General features: G+C 36.1%; 2 pseudogenes; one reads left to right on the top strand and one right to left on the bottom strand.

Annotated features, from left to right (window-relative positions):
* Positions 1-1,732: 1,732 nt before the first annotated feature.
* LOC118931081 (cullin-1-like) lies at positions 1,733-8,270 on the top strand (annotated as a pseudogene).
* A 6,585-nt stretch (positions 8,271-14,855) lies between these two features.
* On the bottom strand, positions 14,856-15,229 carry LOC118931073 (ATP synthase subunit g, mitochondrial-like; annotated as a pseudogene).
* Positions 15,230-22,746: the final 7,517 nt, after the last annotated feature.

The raw sequence follows: 22,746 nt of genomic DNA, 5'->3' as shown, positions 1-22,746 counted from the left end.
AAGATAGTACAGAGAGTTCTTATATAGTCTACACTCAGTTTCTCCTATTGTTAACATGTTGCATTATTAGTATGGTTCACTTGTTACAATTAACAAACCAATATTATTATTTTTGTTAACTGAAGTCCATGTTTTATTCAGATTTATTTAGTTTTACCTAAGGTCTTTTTCTCTTCCAGGAAGCCACATTGCAATGTCTCCGTAGGCTCTTCTTGGTGGTGACAGGTTCTTTGGCTTTCCTTGTTTTGGCTGACTTGACAGATTTGTGGAGTAATGGTCAAGTGCTTTTTTTGTAGGATGCCCCTCTGTTGGAATTTTTGTGATGTTTTTCTTATGAGTATACTGGGCTTATGGGTGTTTGGGAGGAACACCACAGAAGTAAAGTACTGTTTTTATCACATTGCATGATTCTTCATTGTTTATGTTCCCCTTGATCATCTGGCTGAGATAGTGTTTGTCAATTTCTCTACTGTAAAGGTGTTCTTTCACACTCTCCCCATCCTTTCTATACTGTATGCTTTGGAAGGATGTCACTATGTGTAACCTACACTTAAAGATTGGGGATTTATGACCCCCTCCACGATAGCAGCGTATCTACATAAATTATTAGAAATTCTTCTGCAGTGGAGATTTTTCTTTTCTCCCTCATTTTTTAATTTATTCAATCATATCAACTTGGACTCATAGATATTCATTTTATATTTGGGTTAACATACAATGCCACTTTATTTCGTTCAAATTGTTCCACCTTTGACTATTGGGAGCTCTTTCCCTTGGTTCCTGTGTCCCTTTGACATATCTTTTTTTTTAACACTTCTTTAGTTTTTGGTACTATAAGATGCTCCAAACTCATCTTGTACATTTCCTGCTCCAGACCTAGGATTAGCTATTTCACCAAGGGACCCTGTTTCTTTTCACTGGAAAATAGTATTAGAAATAAAGATCTAGACACTGGGAGTTGAATACCTCGTTTATAGTCAATCTGCTTCAATCTAATTTCAATATTTTCTAAGCATGCTGCTTAGCCTTCATCCTAGATTATCTTCTGTTTTTCTCCTGACATGGATCTACTGTTTCTGGGATCTGATTTTATATGCTCTAATTTCTGTGGGAGCATAACTCAAGTAATCTAAAAATGGGACATTCGAGGTAAATTTTCTGTCTGGCATGTTTTAAAACTTCTGTATTCTACACTTGCACTTGATGCAAAGTTTGGCTACCTATATTCTAGGTTGAAATAATTTTCCCTCAGAACTTTGACAGCCTTGCTGCTCTGACTTCTAGTATTTAGTATGATTGATGAGAAGCATGATGCTGTTGCAAATGACCTGCATTTTGCCTCTGCAGGAGTTTAAGATTTTACCTTTATTCCTGCTCTTCTGGTATTTTACTATGTTGAATCTAGATGTGGTTGTTTCATTATTCATTAGGCTAGTCTTTTCATTCACTAGTCGTCTTTTTTCATTCTGAAGACTCATACCCAGTTCTGGAAATTTCTCTGGTAGTATATATTTGAAAATTTTTTTCCTTTCATATTCTTGAAATATTCTATTAGATGAACACTGGAATTGAATAATATTCAATATCAAATAATTGAATTCAAGTGTTTATCTCCAAAAACTCTCATTATTTAATTGAACTGTTCCTTTTTTTTTTTTACTAGAAGCCTGTTCTTGTTTTATACATGTGTCTTCCATGTATCCTTGATGATATATACTGTATTTTTCATAAGTTTTCTGAATTCTTATGAATTTCTCTTAATTAATTTCTCTGTTTACTTTTGTTTTTCTCATTCATATTACAGATTTTCTTCAAAATCCGGCAACCTTTGAGTCCATTTACTTTTAAGAATGAGGCAATAGAAAGATTGACTTTGAACTTTGTACACATCGGTGGATTCTTAGTACAACAATGCCCAATTTAGCTGCTCTAATTCTTCCTAAACCGTCCAATAAATTTCTTTATAGAAAACTGCTTTTTAATTTATCATCATCATTCTTTTTGCCTGGAAGATAATCACCTGCCTGATGGATATTTTGCTCTCTGGTGTTTGGGAGGAGAATAGCTGGTTTCCATATACAGGCTTTAAATAATACCCCTACTTTCAGACACATCTCTCACTTCTGTTGTCCATCCTAACTGGAAATTCCTGGTTCTAGGCATTTTGGGTTTCTCCAGGTAGGATTGGTGTCAGCCTCTACTGTAGTCTTTTCCACTCAGATTCTAAGTGGTGGTTCTTCCTGCTCCGCTTTATCAGTCATCAATCCTCCTTCCCCTTTCTGTTTTCCAAATATTTGCTAAAATTACTTGTTTGCTGATGGCTTTCCTCCCTTTCTCTTTATTGTGTGAACTTATGCTCCCAAAATAACTTACTATTATTTAAATAAGGTTTTAGGAGGGACCAACAAAAAGCATAGAGGTCTTCCACCATCTTGAGGAGGAACAAATTATCTCATTTAATTCTTAGAACAACCCTATACCACTCAGTTTTACAGAATTGAAGGAAACATTGGCACAAGGAGAGTAGGTAGATTTCTCTAAGCCAAATAAGCTATTTAGTCATGGAGAAACCCACCCCAGAGCTTCATGTTCTAGTTTTCTCTATGAAATCCTAAGGAATTTAGAAATATCCTAAGAGATAACAGAAATATTGTATATTAGACTACTTCATTTTAAAAGATCCAGAAAAGTTACATGGTTAAGTATCTGACTCCTAATTAATTATGTTTGGTAGGTGACCCTAAAAGGAATCAAGTTTTCTTTGCTTTGGATTATTCTACTTTGTGTCCCCTTATTCAATCATTAATTGCTACATATTTGGTTTATTTGAAACTGTTTTAATCTAAGAAATGTTTTTAATCAGAGAGGTTCAAATGAAAAGAACAATATCATTTGGAGAAATGAACAATAAGGAAAGGGAAAGTAAAGTGGTTTAAGGTGGCATACATAACAATGTAAGTTTGTTTATACATCTTTCTCCACTGAAGGCTTGTTCTTAAGGGACTTCTACAAAACAGAATATGTCAGGTGACCATGCTGAAACATGGTTAACACTTTCCAGCAAATACTACCTTATAAATTCTGGCTGGGTCCTTTATGTTTGAATATAGTAATGTATATATTGAATACCTGAAACCTGGTTTCAAGTATTTAGTATATATCCTGGAAACCAACCATCAAATGAGCTCCTTAATTTTCTATTCAGTTTTGCCCTTGAGAATGAGCAAGTCATGTTTCTCAGAACCTCAATTTTTTATTTATACAGTGAAGAAGCTAGACCAGATGATCTCAATGATCTTTTCCTTCCATAAAATTTTGATTCTGTTATCCATCCTTTCTTATGCTATTTTTAGTGGTTCTTAATATCCTTTTGATCAGTAATTTATTGACATAATTTACATATGGTCAAAAATACAAATTAAAAGTACAATAAAATTTTGGCTCCTTTATCAAGCTATGTCTTGTTGAACAGAAATCTGAATTAAACAGAATTTTATTGTGTTTTGAAGAAGAAAACAGGGTACTAAAGTTTATGCCTTGGAAGGCAAAGCCAAAGACTGATCAACACAATTTAATATTACAGTGAGAAGATTTCTCATATTATAGTAGCGCTATTAAAACTGTGACTACAACTTCTAAACACCTCATGGTTTTTAGACAAGTCTGAAAACTTGAATATAATTTAGTTAGAGTTTTGTTTAACCACACTTTACATTTCTTCCCTATTCATAGTGATTAACTATATCTCTGGTTCCAAAACTATTTAATGAGGTGCTTCAGGCATTCCGGTGAGCTTATAGGGTCAGGTTATTTTACATTTTCAGGAGAGACACAGTGTCATCTGTTGGATACTGCACAAACTATTGTTTTTAAATTCTGAACCTATTAATCAATAGGAAATGTTGGGGATTTCTTTTGACCTTGATATCTTCTCCTGTGTTTATTGACCAAATATTTGTATATTTTCTTTGGAGAAATGTCTATCAAGCCTTTTGCCCATTTTTATATTGGGTTTTATTGTTGTTGAGTTATTGGATTTCTTTATATATTCTGGATATTAATCTCTCATCAGCTATATGGTTTGCAAATGTTTTCTCCCATTCTATCAGTTGCTTTTTCACTTTATTCATTGTGTCCTTTGATACACAGAAGTTATTAATTTTGATGTAGTGCAGTTTATTTTTTTCTTTTGTTGCCTGTGCTTTTGATGTCATACCCAAGAAATCATTCTTGAACTTCAAATCCAATGTCATAAAGCTTTGCACCTATGTTTTCTTATAAGAGTTTTACACTTAGGTCTTTGACCTATTTTGAGTTAATTTTTGCATATGGTATATATATTGTGTATAGGGGTCCAACTTCATTCTTTTGCATGTGGATATCCATTTTTCTAATATCATTTGTTAGAATGATGTTGAGTGTGGGTCTTGGCATTCTTGTCAAAAATCATTTGAGCATATGTGCAAATGTTTGTTTTGGGTTCTCTATTCTATTCCATTGTTCCACACATCTGTCTTTATGCCAGTACCACATTATTTTGATTATTGTAGCTTGGTTAAAGGTTTTGAAATCAAGAAATGTGAAACCTCTGATTTTATTATTCTCTTTCAAGATTGTTTTGGCTATTTGGAGTTCCTGAAGATTCCTTATGAATTTTAGGATGGATTTTTCTCTTTCTGAAGAAACACCGTTGGGATTCTGATAAGACAGCTTCTGAAATCTTATACATGTTAGCTACAATTATTGTTGTTGTTAATATTAATTCAACCTGGAACTTCTGTATTCACAGTTTAGGAAAAAGTTACTGTAATAAACATGTATATGATGTAAGCTCCTGTAAGCTTTAAAAAATCCCAATACTTTGAAGTATAATGTATGTACAATAAGCTGCATTAATTTAAAGGGTACAATTTGATGAGTCTTGATAGACATGTATATTTGTGAAACCACCACCATAGTCATATGGAACATTTTCATCATCACCCTTCACCCCAAATTTCCTCATGCCTCTGTAGTCTCTCCCTCCCAGTCCTAGCCTCAGGTCCACAGATCTTTTTTTTGTCACTATAAATTAGTTTTCATTCTCTTGCAGTTTATGTAAATGTCACATAATGTGTACTCTTTTTTGTCTGGCTTCTTTTACTCAGCATAAAGCTTTTGAAGTTTATCCATATTGTATATCTAGACATATATCAGTATTTCATTACTTTTTGTTTCTGAGTAGTATTCCATTGTATGGATGTGTACTACATTTTGTTTATTCACTCACCTGTTGATGGATATTTGAATTGTTTTCAGTTTTGGCTATGTTTAAGCAAATCACTGAATGGAATTTATGCCTACCTCAATAGACATTGGGTTTGCAATGAATGTGATGAAGGATGAAAAGGAATATATGAAATCTATTATCTTGCATTGGTGACTTGGAGAGATTTTATATTCAGGCCATTGAATAAACAGGTAACAAATGATGTTTTAAAATGGATTGAAAAGAAAAGAAATGGTGAAACCATCAATATAAGACTGAAGTGGAGTTCCAGTCTTACATGGAATTGGGGCTGAATGAAAATGATGCATTTGTAAAAGGCCCTATGGTTAATAGTGTGTAAAGGAGCCTTTAAATTTCAGTTTTTGGCTGACACAGAGAGATTTTATACCAGAGAGAGTACTGAATTCTTGCAGCAGAACACAGTTAATACATGAAAAAGTCCAAGGCCCATCTGCTAGAGGAACAACGTAGAGTCTAGGTCTATCTTCATGAAAGTATATAGAATGAGCTAGCAAGGCAGTGTGAGCAAGCACTCATTGAAAATTATTTGGAAATCTTCCACACAAAATTTCAGAATTTATTGTATCCTGACAAAAGTGAAAATTTGGGTCACATGTACAATCTTGTATCTAGACTCCAGAATGGCCTAGGAGAATTGAAAAAACTTCTAGAGATACATATTCATAATCAGGGTCATGCAGCAATTGAAAAGTGTGGAGGAGCTGCTTTAAATGACTCCAAAATACATGTGCAGACAGCGCTGGATATTCATAAAAAATACAACATTCCAGTTATGGCAGTGTTCAACAATGATGCTGGCTTCTGGGCCACACTCGACAAGGCTTGCGGTCACTTCATGAACAATGCAGCCACCAAGATGGCTCAGTCATTCAGTAAGTCCTCCGAGTTGCTGGCTCAATACTGCAACTCATTGAAGAAAAGTTCCTAGAATCCAGAAGCAGCAGAGCTAGAAGATATGCTCAATCAAGTTATGGTTGTCTTCAAGTATATAGAGGATAAAGATGTGTTTCATAAATTCTAGGCAAAGATGCCAGCCAAAGTCTCCTACATCAGAACAGTGCCAGTGATGATGCCAAACCAAGCATGATTTCAAAACTGAAACAAGCTTGTGGTTTTGAGTACACCTCTAAACTGCAGAAGGTGTTTCATGACATTGGTGTGAGCAAAGATTTGAATGGGCAGTTCAAAATGCACCCGGTGAATTCAGAACTGGATTTGGACTTCAGCATCCAAGTTCTGAGTTTTGGATCATGGCCCTTCCAGCAATCGTGTACATTTGCCTTACCTTTGGAGTTGGAACGAAGTTATCAGCCATTCACAGCTTTTTACTCTAGCGGCCACAGTGGCAGAAAACTTATGTGGTTATGTCAACTTCTCTGAAGGAGAATTGGAAACAAACTGCTTCAAAAACGGGATACACTTGACAGGCATCTACATTCCAGATGGCAATCCTGCTTCAGTACAGCACAGAAGACGTTTACGCTGTGCAGTAGCTGACTGACAGCACTCAGATCAAAGTGGACATTTTGGCATAATTCTTACAGATTCTACTGGCGTTGAAGTCATTGGTTTTGGAAGATGAAAATGCAAATGAGGATAGGTGGAATTGAAGCTGGGCACTTTAATAAAATTATATATTGGTTATAAAATAAGAAATTAAGGGTTAATATCAATGTGCCAATGAAAACCAAACAGAAGCAGGAATGAGAAACCACACACAAAAATACTGAGGAAGACCACAAACCACTGATGCAGGCAGCGAGTGTGAGAATCATGAAGATGAGGAAGGTCCTGAAGCCCAGGCAGCTGCTCAATGTGCTAACCCAGCTGTCCTCCAGATTCAAGCTGCAGGTCCTGGTCATCAAGAAATGCATTGACATTCTGATCGAGAAAGATTATTTGGAGCGAGTTGGTGGTGAAAAAGACACCTACAGTTACTTGGCTTAATCCTTCTAGAAGGATCTGACTGTGCGACCCATTCCTGGTGGAGAGAATGAGAACAACTCAAGTTCATAGTACCCAGACTGTCAACATTTAGACCTCCCTTTTTAAAACAGACCAAAACTCCCAATAGCTGGTCTCAGATATACATCAGAACTGCTACTGCTCAGGATTGAAACATTTCAATTCTGTAAATAGGGACACCAATGCCATTTAACATAATTTAAGAACAGGGAAATTGAACCTTCCATGCTGAGGGCTGCATGCTACTGCATTTAAATCGATACATTGGCTACATTGATTAACAGCTGTCCTCTTAGGCAGCACTTAGAGTGTTGGCAGCATTTTGAGAGGAAGTATGAATGGACCCATGTGTAATTGGCTATGAAAAATCATTTGTATAGTGTGTTTTATTTTTTAATGTGTGAAAATAAAGAAAATTAAAAGATAAAAAAAATTGGCTCTGATATTTTTGACAAATGCCTCTAGAGAAGAGGTTGCTAGCACTGGATGAGCTGTGAGTTAGGTCAGATAAAGACATTCTGAGGGGGTCGTCTGGGGAAGCACCAGACAGGTCAAATAATGACAGTTCTATGGGAGTGCAGCTTTGTAGGAGCTCCAACCCCTTTTTGACTTCAAGTGGCTGTCAGGCTGCTGGTTTTCACTGTAATTGTGGAATGGTTTTCAAGCCTTACTGCAGAGATAAGAGAAGAGGGGATGGGAACAGGGCAAGTTAAAATGGTACAGAACTTGCTGTTCTTATGAGGATGAAGCCATTTTTTTTAAACACTCCCTGAATTGTTCCAAGGTTTGGTTAATTTCCAGAGTTATAAAAAAATTGATTCAGATAATTTTTGCTTGTGTTTCCATTGCTTTTGTGATGGGGAGAATTTTCAGTTTTTACTCTGTCATTTTCAATGACATCACTGAATATGGGTTTTTTAAAATGTGCTCTTTTTATGCAGTTTTGATCAGTTTTTTTCCACACTGAGCTAGTATTGTTCTTTCATTGAGCAAGACATTATTATTATCATTAATTTTGGCTAGTTCTGGAGGCTAGAAGTCTGGAATCAACGTGTTTACTGGGTCATGTTCTTTCTAGAATCTCTGGGGGGAGGATAGTTCTTTGGTAGCCCAGGTATTTCTTCGTTTATGGAAGGATGACTCCAGTCTCTGCCTCCATTTTCACATGGCATTCCCTTCGGTCTCTGAAAGACATTTTTTAATTTAGAAAGAACAAAGAATACTTCAGAGAGAACAAAGGAACAGTACCATCAGAATCAGAATCAAAAGTCAGAATCACTGACTTTTTGTGTATTAACAGATTTTAACTTTTTTTTTCAAGTAGAGAAATTTGAAAATTTAAGCAGACTCAAAATTGTTATTAATGGATAAGCATTCTATACAAAAAACATGATTTGTAATAGAGAAAGAGCATCTCTTGTGAATTATATTTGAGGAAGAATGATAAAACCATACTGAGTGTTATTCAGTAAAGTGAATCTAGGTATTTCAGATGCTTTCATCTATTATGTAGTTTACAGTCAATATACATAAATGTCATTGTATTAAGTTCATAATGGATTTTAGTCTGATCTTTGTCAGCTCATCTTTTTGAATTACCCCCTTTCTCATTTAAAAACTAAACCTTTTGAAAGTTTGTATGGGTTTAGCAGTGGTTCTGAAATTGTTTTCAGTGGTGACTTCTACTCCTGGCAAGCAAAGATTTAGGAGTTTATATAAATATTACCTGTTAAGACAAACTAGGAGCAAATTGAAATAGATGGTGCAAGTTCCAGGCTCAAGAGAAATGAAATCATATGTGATGACAAGAGTTGTAGATGACTGTTCATAGCAGCTTTATTTGTGATAGGCAAAAACTGGAAACACTCCAAATGGTGAAACCTGGTGAAGTCATCTACATCTAGGGATTTAAAAAGTGGTAGCTCTTCAATTTTTCTATTTCACCTATTCAATTTCTCTAAGGTTTTGGTTTATTTAGATTTTTAACCTGTTTTTGAATTAATTTGGTAACTTGTATTTTCCTAGAAAACAAAATCCATTTCATCTAGATCTTCAACTTTCTTGTGTTTGTATTATCTTATAAAAGTAGTAATAACAATAATAACCCCACTTCTCCCTATGTTTTTCTCATATTTTTTGTTTTCTCTTTTACTTAATCAAACCTGTAAAATTTTTGTCTATTAATTATTTTTCTTTAAAAGACACACTTTGCTTTCATTTTATTTTCTTGAACAGCTCTATATTTTATTTTCTACTGCCATAAGTTCTACATTTATAGTTATTTAGTTCTTTATCTCTTATATTTTAAATTTGTCTTCTTCATTTTTAGCTTTTTGAGTAATATGAAAAGTTCATTTATTTTTAGACTCTCTTATTTTCTTGTAACTAGCTTGAGTATTATTTTGGCTATATCCCACATGAGATATAGTGTTCTATGTTCTGTGTAGTTTTCCCATTGTTGTTCATTTCAAAATTATTTTTTATTCAAATTCTTCATATTTATACTTTTAAAATTGCATATTTTATCTTAATTTCTAAGAGTTGAGTCTTTAACTACAATTGGAGTTTGTCTATATTCTTCTATACTTTTGTTGGTTAGCTTTTTATTTCTAAAGTTATATTATTAAGTACAAAGAGATTTTCACATGATGTCATTTCTTGGTAGCTTGTATTTTCAAATTAGTATGCAATGGCCCTTTTTGTTATGCTTTATGCTTTTTACTTTGAGCTTTATTTTATCTGACATTAATATTGTTATACTTGCTTTCTTTTTGATAGTACTTTGTTCTTTAATCTCTTTAAAAAATTTATTTTGAAATAATTCTAGACTTAGAGATAAGTTGTAAAAACAGTACAAAAATTTCCCATATACTCTTTACACCGGTTCCTCAAATACAGGCAATGTGTGTGATAATGATACATTTTTTTTTCCTGAAACTTTGAAGACTATGCTGTGGACATGATGAAACTTCATTCTTAAATAATGCTGTATTTACCTGAAAACAAGGAAAAAAAGTACAATGATCAGAATTAGGAAATTAATATTGATACAAAGCTATTATCTAACATATAGATTAAAAAAAATTTCACCATTGGTTCCACTAATGTCATTTAGCAAAAGAAAAAGAGACTTTTCTCTGGTGAAGGATCTAGTTCAAGGTCACATGTTCTATGTAGTTGTCATTTCCATTTCTTTTCTTCAAACTATTTACATGATTTTGTTTTAGATGTGTCTCTTGTAAGTAGAATATAGATTAATTTTTTAAATGTACCCTAAAATTCTTTGAATTTTATTAAGATAGTCTAACCTATTCTTGTTGCTATTACTAATTGATTTGGATGTTGCCCTTTTATCATTTACATTTTCTGTTTTTTGTAATGCCAGAACATTTTTTTATTGTTTTTTTGTCCCCCACTTTCCTATCTTTTATTAGGTTAATGTTTCTTTGTTCAAAAAAATTTTTTTGTGACTTGAAGACTGAACATTTATGTCTATTCTTATAATGGTTACTCTTAATCCTTTAACATATATACTTTAATTTTGATTTTTTTCTTGGAATCAGATAGTAATTATCTACATTTCTCCCTTAACACAATAGTAGTCTTAGCAAGCTCTCCTTTGCCTATCCCACCCTACTTATATCTCTGATACTGAAATCTCTTAGTTTTTAGTTCCAGATTGTAATTTAAAAAACAATTAACAGTATAAATCAGTACCTCACAATTTTTAATACCTACTTTACTCACCATTGTTCATATATCCACATCTATAGTTTTCATTTTACTAGGCTAGGTCTCTAAGTAATTCATCTAAAATAATCTGATATCATTAGCTATCTGAGTTCTTGAATATTATATTGAATGATAATTTTGTTGGCTATATATAACTTTAGACTTAAAAATTTTCTTGAGGAGTCTGTCTTCGAGTATCCAGATTGCTAGTGAGAAGTCTGACTTCAGTCTGATTCTTGCTCCTTTGTAGGCAAAATATTTTTTCCCTCTTTCTTTGGTGTTATAAAATTTCACCATTTTTGATTTGGTTATGGGTGGTAAAAAGGTAATCCTGATTGACACTTGGCAATTTCAATTTCAAGACTCGTATCCTTCTTCAGCGATTGGAAAATATCCAGGCCACCATGAACTTTCTCTTATTTAAAATGTCATGATAGTCTCCTAACTAGTCTCTCTCAATCTCTTTATGTCCTTCTTAAATCCATTCTGCACAAAACAGCTAAAGTGCCTCTGAAAAACATCTTTATTATGGAAAATTTTAAAAACATATAAAAGTAGAGAGAATAGTATAATCAACCCTGATGATCCCATTATCCAGTTTTAACAGTTAACAACTCAGAACAATATTGTTTCACATTTACCTTGCACTTTACTCCTTGGATTATTGTGAAGCAAATCCAATATATCACATTCTTTCATCTGTAAATAGTTCTGTGTTTTGAAAAGCATAACCACAATGCCATTAATGCATTTGTAAACAACTTAATGTAATCAGATATCTAGCTAGTGGTCAGATTTTCCTGGTTGTCTCATATATTTTTTTAATGTATTCCAATCAAGATGCAAATAAGATCCATACTTTATAATTGGTTTATATGTCCCTTTTAATCTATATGACTGGAACTCTCTCCCCCCACCATTTTTTTTGCAATTTATTTGTTGAATAAACCAGGTTATTTATCATATAGAGTGTCTGTTATTAAAAGGTTTTATGATTAATGATAATTGCCTAAATCCATTAGTCCATTAGGGTTGCAAAAATGATATTCCAGTTGTATAATTCCTATTTATTAGCTAGAATACTTGTGTAAGAAAAACTACTCATTAACTATTTAGTAACCCTGAGGTATAAATTATAAAGGAAAGAGGAAAAATGCTTGATTTTTTCCCCCTCTATTCTATCAGTTTAAAAATAATGAGTTAGCTTCCTGGCATCATCCAAAGGAAACCAGTGAGTTATTTTTAATTTTTAAATTATTTTTGTTGTTACTATAAACTCATAGATTTGAAATATGTGATACATTTCAATCCATTCTAGTTATTTTTACTGAAACTCAAATTGTTTCATTTTTGGCCAGTACCATCCTCTTCAGGTTAGCTCCTGAGTCCTTTTGCTGTGACCCTCATAGTCTTTGATAGCCTTAGTAACAAGATATGCCAGGTTTGTCTTATGTATTTACCTGGAATCAAACATTAGTACCAGGAACCCTTGCTTCTTTTAGTGGAAAATGGTATTTAAAGGAAATAATGTGGTTACTAGGGACACTTACTGCTGTAGTGTTTGTTAATTTTGCAGGTATTTAGCTCCTGAGTCCTTTTGCTGTGACCCTCATAGTCTTTGATAGCCTTAGTAACAAGATATGCCAGGTTTGTCTTATGTATTTACCTGGAATCAAACATTAGTATCAGGAACCCTTGCTTCTTTTAGTGGAAAATGGTATTTAAAGGAAATAATGTGGTTACGAGGGACACTTACTGCTGTAGTGTTTGTTAATTTTGCAGGTATTTTCTTGGCCAAGGCCAGGAATAGTTTAATACCTTTAAAAAAAATGCCTACCAATAGGGAATGCATACATACAAGGTTGTATTATTCAGTCCTTAAAAATGAATAAGGTATATCTCATAAGAAATAAAGTCTAAAATATATTGTTAAGTGAGCAAAAGTAATTTGGAGAATTATTTCTAAAGCATGCTACCATTTAATTGTGCTGGAATTTTTAAGGGGCATAGATTCATATATGCTTCAAATATGTAGGTATTTCTGGATAGATATATAGGAAACTGATAGTATTGATTGCTTCTGAGAAGGAGAATTGGAAATATGGTGGTCAGGGATGGGAGGACAATCTACCTTTTACTATATATAATATTCTATTTTATACTTTTGAATTATTCTTTTTACTATTGCATTACTTTAGAAAAGCATGCATTAATTTTGAAGAGTCATTTTTTTAAACAAAAGAAATAGTTCTATTTGAATATTGGACCACCTATAATTAATATTTGGCTTTAGTTTTGGACATTTGCAACTTTAACTTGTGAATATTTCTTTTTTACAATGATTGGGAAAATAGTAATTACAATATAATAAGTAGATATGTACAGAAAAGAAAGATGACTATATTTTGAGCATACTGTGTTTGGATGTCAGTAGGATAGGCAGACGAAAATGTCTAACAGACTGTTGGGAATGCGGGCTAGAGCACTAGACAGGACTGAAGATTAGTAGAAAAGACTGAGTAAAATTCCCAAAGGAGATTGTAGAGAGAGGAGAAATGGCCATGGGCCTAAACAAAGGGAGTACATACATTGAGATCAGAGGAAGAAAGAGGTGTCAGAGAAAGAGAGGGAGATCTGAGAGTGAACAGCATGAGAAAAACATTGTGGGAGAAGATAATATGAAGAAGTAAGAGTTGTTGACAGTGGCTGCAGAGAGTCTGAGGGGCATGAAAATGGAGGAAAATCTGTTGGATAGGACTCTTAAGTGGTTATCAAGAAATAATATTTTGCACATGAATAGATGGTGAGAAAATGGAGGCTGTGAGAAACAAACCTGGTAGTGAAGGGAAGGAGGGAGGAACAAGACCATAGCTCAAGGAACAGCCTGGTGAGCAGAGGATATGTGTGTGTGTGTGTGTTGTATTTAAAGATGGGAGGCACTTCAAAACATATATTACACTGGTGGGAAGAAGTCACAGAAGAAAGAATAAATATTGAATCAAGTGTGGTCAGGTTGGGGTTTTATTGATGCATTTGATACTGAGAAAGGATCAGGACGAGGGCCACAGTTGGGGCTTTTACCTGTAAATAGAGAAGGGTTGCCTCTTTTCTTTCTTTCTTTTCCCTTTTTTTTTGATACCAGTCACTTCTACTTTTAAAAGTATATTTCAGGACTATTTAGACTCATGGGTGATAACTAAGTTATAACCCTGTTTACATATCTGTAGGATATTTTATTTTGCAAAGATAGGTTCTAAAAATCATAAAACAAGCCAGATTAATAATATAACACCTATCAAACTTATATTTGAATGTAGTCATGGCTGTCATTCACTCTGTACATACTTAGACTACCACCCTGCTATTCTCTTTCTGGGAGGTATATTCAAGATGACAAGAAGTACCCTAACATTTGTAGACAGAGCAGTTACCAAAAGCCATCTTTCTGTGATTTTAGCAAAGAGAAACATCCCAATTTTATTCTTTATGACTACTGACATAATTTAACTATGTCACTTTGGCACATGGTATTAGTATTTCTCCTATTATAGCAAGTCCTAATTTTCTAAAGACTTTTGTTTCAACTTTTCTGGAAATGAAGTTTGAATATCATATATTTCAAACCTTCAAATTCAAAAGTTATCCCCATATGTACATATACCAGGTTGATTTATTTGCATATGTCCTTTCTAATTTTAGTCTAAGGCAAGATGTGCATTTAGAGCTGTATTAATGTATCAAAGTGAGGGACAACCCAACTTAATATCAAGAGAAATGTGACCTTCCATGTAGTGTTTGATAGAGAAAACGTTGATTTTGATACGTTATCTTATTTTATCCAGTCTGGTCACACATGCTCCAAGAGCACTTAAATAATAAACCAAATATAATCAAGATTATATTTGTTAAATTTTGATCTGACAGTTAAAGATTGGTCTTTGAACATTATGATGCCATGCTTGCCTATAATCTTATCGACCTAAAAACACATCCATACCACAGAGGCCACCTAACCATTCAACACAGCTTCCTTAACCACGAGCTAATTGAAGCTACCAGTTTGAGCATTAGGGACTATTTTTTATAGCTCTGAATAGCCATAGGGATGTCAGCAGGAGTTGGAAGAACCAGCTAAACCTTAGCATAATGCCAAAATGTGGCCAATTAAGGCTTCAAGTAAGTCACAGAAGAATTTTCCAGGGTCAGAGCCTTCTCTGTGAGGTTATGAACAAATTGGACCATGGTTCTAGGATGGAAAAAAATCTATCACACAGACCCAGAGGGTCATCTCTCTCTCTATGACCATGGTGAAGGAAGGGAGGATGGGGAAGAGAAAAAGAAAATGAAGTTAATGTGGAATCATTTCCACATTTTGAACAAAGGAATGAACATGATCATCTGGAGAGAATAAAGAAACTGAAAGAAGGGGATTTTGCATTTATAGAACAGTCTTGCAAATTTTATAATTAGAAAAGATAAAAGAAGGTTTTTCTTAATTTAGCAAAGCAAGTAGTTTACATCAGCATGATGTAGTAGAAAGAATATTAACTTTGGATCCAGAAAGACCTGTGTTTGCATCCTGGCTTCATTCCTTTTTCACAGGTTTGGTTATCAAGCTCTTCTTTCCCATTGTCTTCATAGTGAAATGATGGTAACAGTACCTACTTTGCCAGGCAGTTATACAGATTCAGTGATAGGACATATCAGTTAATTTTAATTCCAGCAAACATTTATTAATCTCCTATTGTATGCTAGATATTCCTTTATATCTTTATCCTCAAGGAGTTTGATGTCTAGGAGGAAATTCACTTCTTCATTTTCTTTTGAGACCAAAAAAAAATCAACTTTTGTAGAATTGAGAGGACTTGCTAACTGTTTTCCCATCTATGTGCTTTAAACTACTAGATCAGAACCCACCTGAGGAATTATTCCAGTCCACCTGGATTTAGCCACTAATGCTGTGTGAGCCACTTCTTCAAGGCAGCATTCTGCTATTCTGATCCTTTGCTCTCTGGCCAATGGGTTTGGCAGAGGGAACCCTTAACAGCTGCCAGTCATGAGACATGAATGGCCTTGGACAACTGACCCCTTCAGTGGTGATTCAGCCTGTCTGTAATAAGCTTGATGTGTGTGTGTGTGTGTGTGTGTGTGTGTGTGTGTTTGGTCTTTTTGTTGTTTCTGTTCTGTAAGGTAAAGCTAAATATAGGGTTGTTTAGCTTTCAAATATCCTCCCAGGGGGAAATGGTCCCAGACAGAGGACCTGAGAACAACTGACCACAACTATGAACAGTAATGAAATTCATCCATTATCTCCATTACTTATAGAGAGAATAAGTAAAGACATGCATCCTTGATTAGAGAGATTGGAATTAATTGTAATGATTGGACTTGGAGTGTGAGTCTAGAGAAATATTAAATTAAATTCTAACAGAAGTGCTTTGGCAAAAGGATTATAAATTAAAGCTTTAATATATGTACTCTAGTTGCTTAAGTGATTGTAACATCATTTAAACCTTTAATGACAGTGAAATTATTCTGATATTGTCTGTGATTTGTGATGATCAGCATGTCCAGAACAGAACGGAGTTAATTGAAGCTCATCACTGAGGAAAGGACAGAACATTCTGACCAATACCTGGATTGCATAACAGGCATTTTCCCCTTCTTTGGTCTGTTTCCAGTGCAGTAGAATAATCTCGTGGATTAGGTCAGCTCCATTTCTGGGACCATGTAAATACCAACCTTTCAAAGTTGGTCATAGGAAGTCATAAAAGTATCTGTTTCATATCTGTGATCTCTCAATTCTCCCAGCAGGCCATTCTGTTTTTCACAGGAGTGATCTGTTGTCCTGGTTGTCAGCACTGCACGAGATTCTCACGATATTGTGGGCATCAGAAGAATGTTCCAGCTGATCTTTGTTAGGCCTTTCAGAAAAGATGGAAAGCAAAAACAAAGCAAAAACTGGCAAGTGCCAAGGTACCTTCAGTGATTAACAATTTGCTTTAGATACTTTGTGATTCTGTTAAAACAGAAGCACACTTACTTCAAGGGAGATTAACCCACGAAAGGCACTCGCTCAGCACAGGGCCAATGCTCAATACATGCAAGCTCTTACTACCATTATTTTTGTTACTTGGAATGAATGTCACCTGTATCCCCCTTCTTCCACATTGGTCCATGAGTGTCTTTCCTTTTCCTCTGAACCTCAGGTCAACAACATTCATTCTCTTGCTGAGGATATGCTGTCGTGATGTTAATGGTGAGAGGACACAGTCAGCAGCCCTGGAAGCCCTATTCCAGATTTGTTAATTTTGCTGGTCCAGCACAGCCCTGCAAACTGGTAACTGCCTGGGAGACTGTGGTCATATTCTGCGTTGGCCTACACTGGGGACTTATATTGTACAGCCAACAGTCTTCCCTGGCAGTAAGGAGTGAAGAGCGGCCCTGGACCCCACCTCATAGCATTCCTCTAAACAATGCATTCATGGACAGAATTTAAGGCTGCACTACCAAGGGAGGCAGTTTTTGGACAGTCAAAGGCATTCTGCCAACAGAGCATTATTATTCAGGCCAAGCTAGAGTTGCTACATATATAGTTCTGTTTAACTCACCTTATAGATAGAAGTTGAGAATATGGAACTTCTATAGCTTCTAAGTCAATTCTTATTTCAAGGCAGATGTCTCTTTGTTCTAAATAATATCCTTTACATTCTTGTGCTTCCAATTTGGCACTTCTAACTGTCTCATGGGCATTTCCACTTGGATTTACAGCTGATAACATCTGTTCCCAAGCTTCTTATTTCTATGCTACCACCATTACTGAGAGACTGAATATGTGGTGGTTAAGAATGAGGGCTTGGGGGCTGTTTGGTTTCAAATCCATGCTGTGTTCTTACTAAGTGTATGGACTTGGGTAAGTTATTTGACTTTCAGTTCCTTAATTACCTCATCTATAAAATGGGGATAATAGTAACATATCCCTTATCAAGTTGTTGCAAGCATTGAGTTAAATTGGTTAGACTAGTGCCTGACATGTAGTTGGTTTGTGTAACAGAACACTGCTTAACAGTAATGTAGGCAATAGACACATGTAATTATCCTACATAACTAGAATGCTGGAGGTGGGTAGCTCAGGTTTGGTGCTGTAGTTCAGTGCTGCCACCAGGACCCCGTTTCTTTCTATCTCTCTGCTCTGCCTCCGTTAACATGTTGGTTTTTCATCCTCATGTTCACATATTATAGTTACCAGACTGTTGCAGCTCTAGGCGTCTCATCCACATTCAAGGCAGGTAGAAGGGGGAAGGGCAGGGTCAGCCTCAATCGTCCCTTTCATCAGGAAAGCAAAACCTCCCAGAAGCCTCCCAAAGGACTTCTCCCTACATCTGACTGCCAAGACTAAATTACATGTGCACCCTTGTATGTGAAAGAGGCCGAGAGATGATTAGTTTTCTACCCTCTGTAATGGGAGATGAGTGAAAGAAAAGAGGATTGGGCATGGTTGTTGAGGTAGCCAGGCCAATGATTAATACACATTAACTGCTATTATTATTATTATTATTCCAGGTCCTTACATTAGAGGGGGTGAAGTTATTTTTTCACTCCCCATCTTCTTCTTGAGCAAACATTCAGTCACCAGGTTTGATGGATTCCTCCTGATCAGAGTTTTCTGTGCCCACTCCTTCTTTCCCATCACATTGTTCCTAATATTCCTGGTTTTCTCATGCATGGAAAATTGCAGCAGCTTTTTTTCTGTCCCCTCCATCTTCATTTTTCTCCCTGCTGTGCTCCATCTTGCCCTCTACTAGATGAATCTTCATCAAACATGCTTGTCATGCCACTTTCTTGCCCCCCAACCCCTCAATCCCTCCCTATTGTCTACAGAAGTGACTCTTAGACTCCAGTGTACATCAGAACCACCTAGGAAGTTTGTTAAAATCAGATGTCTCTTGAAAAGCAGGTGGTAATGTGACAAAATAACATGTCCTCAAGGCACTCACAGTGAATTAGGAAAGACAGATAAAAAATAAGCATATTGTCATTTATTTTCTATGCCAATTATTTGGCACATTAAATGCATTGCTTTATGTAAGATCCATTATTAGTCATCTTTTCATGTATATACAAGTCTTATATCTTTCAGTAGATCAGAAATTCCTTTAGAAGGCAGAGATTACATGATACCAATCTGCTGCTCTCAATAGTCCTAAACGTTCAACAAAAACTTAATTGAATGAATCAGTGGTATTCATAAAAAATATTCAGTGGCTGCTTAATAAATGTTGGACAGATCCAATAAAAACATTAGAAAACCTTAGAGACTGGGTAAGAAATCCTCTATCAGATTAGATATATAGTTTGAAGCTACAGAACCACATCTGGCTGGGAAATGGTACACTGTATAAAAACAATGGAGCTAGATTTTGCTGGATTCTAATGGAAAGGTATTAGTCATAAATGTAAAACTTAAGGGGTAAAAGGGCATCAGTAATCAGTAATTCTGTCAGTAATCAGACTCGTTTGATTATTGTGGAAGATACACTCATTACATAATATACTTTTTAAGGTACTCATGATACTGGAAGTAACACTGTTTTCAGTAACAAAATATTGTGAATGAAATGTAGGAGGAAAAAGGTGACCATTTGTTTGTTCTTTTAATCAACCAACAATTAACAATGCCCATTTTGTGCCAGGGTCTTTAATGATGAATAAGACTCAGTGTTTCAAGGAAAATGGTGTCCAGTAAGAAAAAGAAGCATGCAAATAAGTTCAATAAATGATTTCAGATATGATCACAGAGTATGTATGGGAAAGTGGGCTGGAGGGCAAGGTCTATTCAGCTTGGGTATGTGAGGACAGTCTTCCCCAGAGTTATCCTTCCTCTCACTTTCCACTGTATTTCATGGCTTCTCTTAAAGTATTGTGGGGGAGGAGCCAAGATGGCGGTGTGAGTAGAGCAGCGGAAATCTCCTCCCAAAACCACATATATCTATGAAAATATAACAAAGACAACTCTTCCTAGAATAAAGACGAGAGGACACAGGACAACATCCAGACCACATCCACACCTGTGAGAACCCAGTGCCTCGTAAAGGGGGTAAGATACAAGCCCTGGAACAGTGGGACCCGAGCGCCCCTCCCCCCAGCTCCCCGCGGGAGAAGAATAGGCAGAGTGGGAGAGAGACAGAGTCCAGGACTGCTGAACACCCAGCCCCAGCCATCCGGACCACAGCGCAGACACAGTGCGTGCGTGGGGCCCTGGATACTAGGGAAACAGGGCAGCAAGAACAGTGAGCGGGTACCGGAGGCCTGGCACTGGAGGACATAAGAAAAGCGAGCGGCCATTTTTTTTTTTTTCTGTTTTGTTTTGGCGAGCGCTTTTTGGAAGTCTTAAAGGGATAGGGACCCCAATACTAGGGAAACAGGGCAGCAAGACTGGTGAGCAGATGCCTGAGGCTGGCACCGGAGAATAAAGAAAAATGAGTGGCCATTTTTTATTTCTATTTTTATTTATTTTATTTTTTTAGTTAAAAATTTTTTCTTTTTTTTTTTTTTGGTCGTTGTTTTGTTTTGGCAGGTGCTTTTTGGAAGTCTTAAAGGGGAAGGGCGGGACACTTAATCCAGAGGTAGAGAATACGGGGATCTCTGGGCACCCTAATCCCCTGGGCTGCAGGGAGCTTAGAGGCCCCTTACAGAGATAAATAGTCTCCAGGCAGCACCCCCTCCAACGCAACTCCACCATTTTGGAGCAGCTGCCCGAGCCAGGCCACGCCCACAGCAACAGTGGAGATAAACTCCATAGCAGCTGGGCAGGAAGAAGAAACCCTGTCTGCACCCAGCTGCCCAGCACAAACCACTAGAGGTCGCTGTTCTCCCAGAAGAGGAGGGCCACAAACCAACAAGAAGGGAAGTTCTTCCAGCCATCACTCATCCCAGCTCTGCAAACTATTCCTATCACCATGAAAAGGCAAAACTACAGGCAGACAAAGATCACAGAGACACCACCAGAGAAGAGGACAGATCTAACCAGTCTTCCTGACAAAGAATTCAAAATAAGAATCACAAACATGCTGACAGAGATGCAGAGAAATAAGCAAAAGATATGGGATGCAGTCCGGAGGGAGATCACAGATGCCAGAAAGGAGATTACAGAAATGAAACAAACTCTGGAAGGGTTTATAAGCAGAATGGATAGGATGCAAGAGGCCATTGATGGAATTGAAACCAGAGAACAGGAACACATAGAAGCTGACATAGAGAGAGATAAAAGGATCTCCAGGAATGAAACAATGTTAAGAGAACTGTGTGACCAATCCAAAAGGAACAATATCCGTATTATAGGGGTACTAGAAGAAGAAGAGAGAGGAAAAGGGATGGAAAGTATCTTGGAAGAAATAATTGCTGAAAACTTCCCCAAACTTGGGGAGGAAATAATCGAACAGGGCACGGAAATACACAGAACCTAAAAACAGAAAGGATCCAAGGAAGACAACACCAAGACACATAATAATTAAAATGGCAAACATCAAGGACAAGGAAAGAGTTTTAAAGGCAGCTAGAGAGAAAAAGGTCACCTATAAAGGAAAACCCATCAGGCTAACATCAGACTTCTCGACAGAAACCTTACAGGCCAGAAGAGAATGGCATGATATATTGAATGCAGTGAAACAGAAGGGCCTTGAACCAAGGATACTGTATCCAGCACGACTATCATTTAAATATGATGGTGAGATTAAACAATTCCCAGACAAGCAAAAGCTGAGGGAATTTGCTTCCCACAAACCACCTCTAAAGGGCATCTTACAGGGACTGCTCTAGATTGGAGCACCCCTAGAAAGAGCACAGAACAAAACACCCAACATATGAAGAAAGGAGGAGGAGGAATAAGAAGGGAGAGAAGAAAAGAATCTCCAGACAGTGTATATAACAGCTCAGTAAGTGAGCTAAGTAAGGCAGTAAGATACTAAAGAGGCTAACCTTGAACCTTTGGTAACCACGAATTTAAAGCCTATAATGGCAATAAGTACATATCTTTCAATAGTCACCCTAAATGTTAATGGACTGAATGCACCAATCAAAAGACACAGAGTAATAGAATGGATAAAAAAGCAAGACCCATCTATATGCTGCTTACAAGAAACTCACCTCAAACCCAAAGACATGTACAGACTAAAAGTCAAGGGATGGAAAAACATATTTCAGGCAAACAACAGCGAGAAGAAAGCAGGGGTTGCAGTACTAATATCAGACAAAATAAACTTCAAAACAAAGAAAGTAACAAGAGATAAAGAAGGACACTACATAATGATAAAGGGCTCAGTCAAACAAGAGGATATAACCATTCTAAATATATATGGACCCAACACAGGAGCACCAGCATATGTGAAACAAATACTAACAGAACAAAAGGGGGAAATATACTGCAATGCTTTCACTCTAGGAGACTTCAACACACCACTCACCCCAACGGAGAGATCCACCAGGCAGAAAATAAGTAAGGACATGGAAGCACTGAACAACACAGTAGAGCAGATGGAACTAATAGACATCTATAGAACTCTACATCCAAAAGCAACAGAATATACATTCTTCTCAAGTGCACATGGAACATTCTCCAGAATAAACCACATACTAGCCCACAAAAAGAGCCTCAGTAAATTCCAAAAGATTGAAATCCTACCAACCAACTTTTCAGACCACAAAGGCATAAAACTAGAAATAAACTCTACAAAGAAAGCAAAAAGACTCACAAACACATG

This window comes from Manis pentadactyla, chromosome 3 (genome assembly GCF_030020395.1).
Source record: "Manis pentadactyla isolate mManPen7 chromosome 3, mManPen7.hap1, whole genome shotgun sequence".
Taxonomy (NCBI): domain Eukaryota; kingdom Metazoa; phylum Chordata; class Mammalia; order Pholidota; family Manidae; genus Manis; species Manis pentadactyla.
This window is presented reverse-complemented; position numbering and strand designations above follow the sequence as displayed.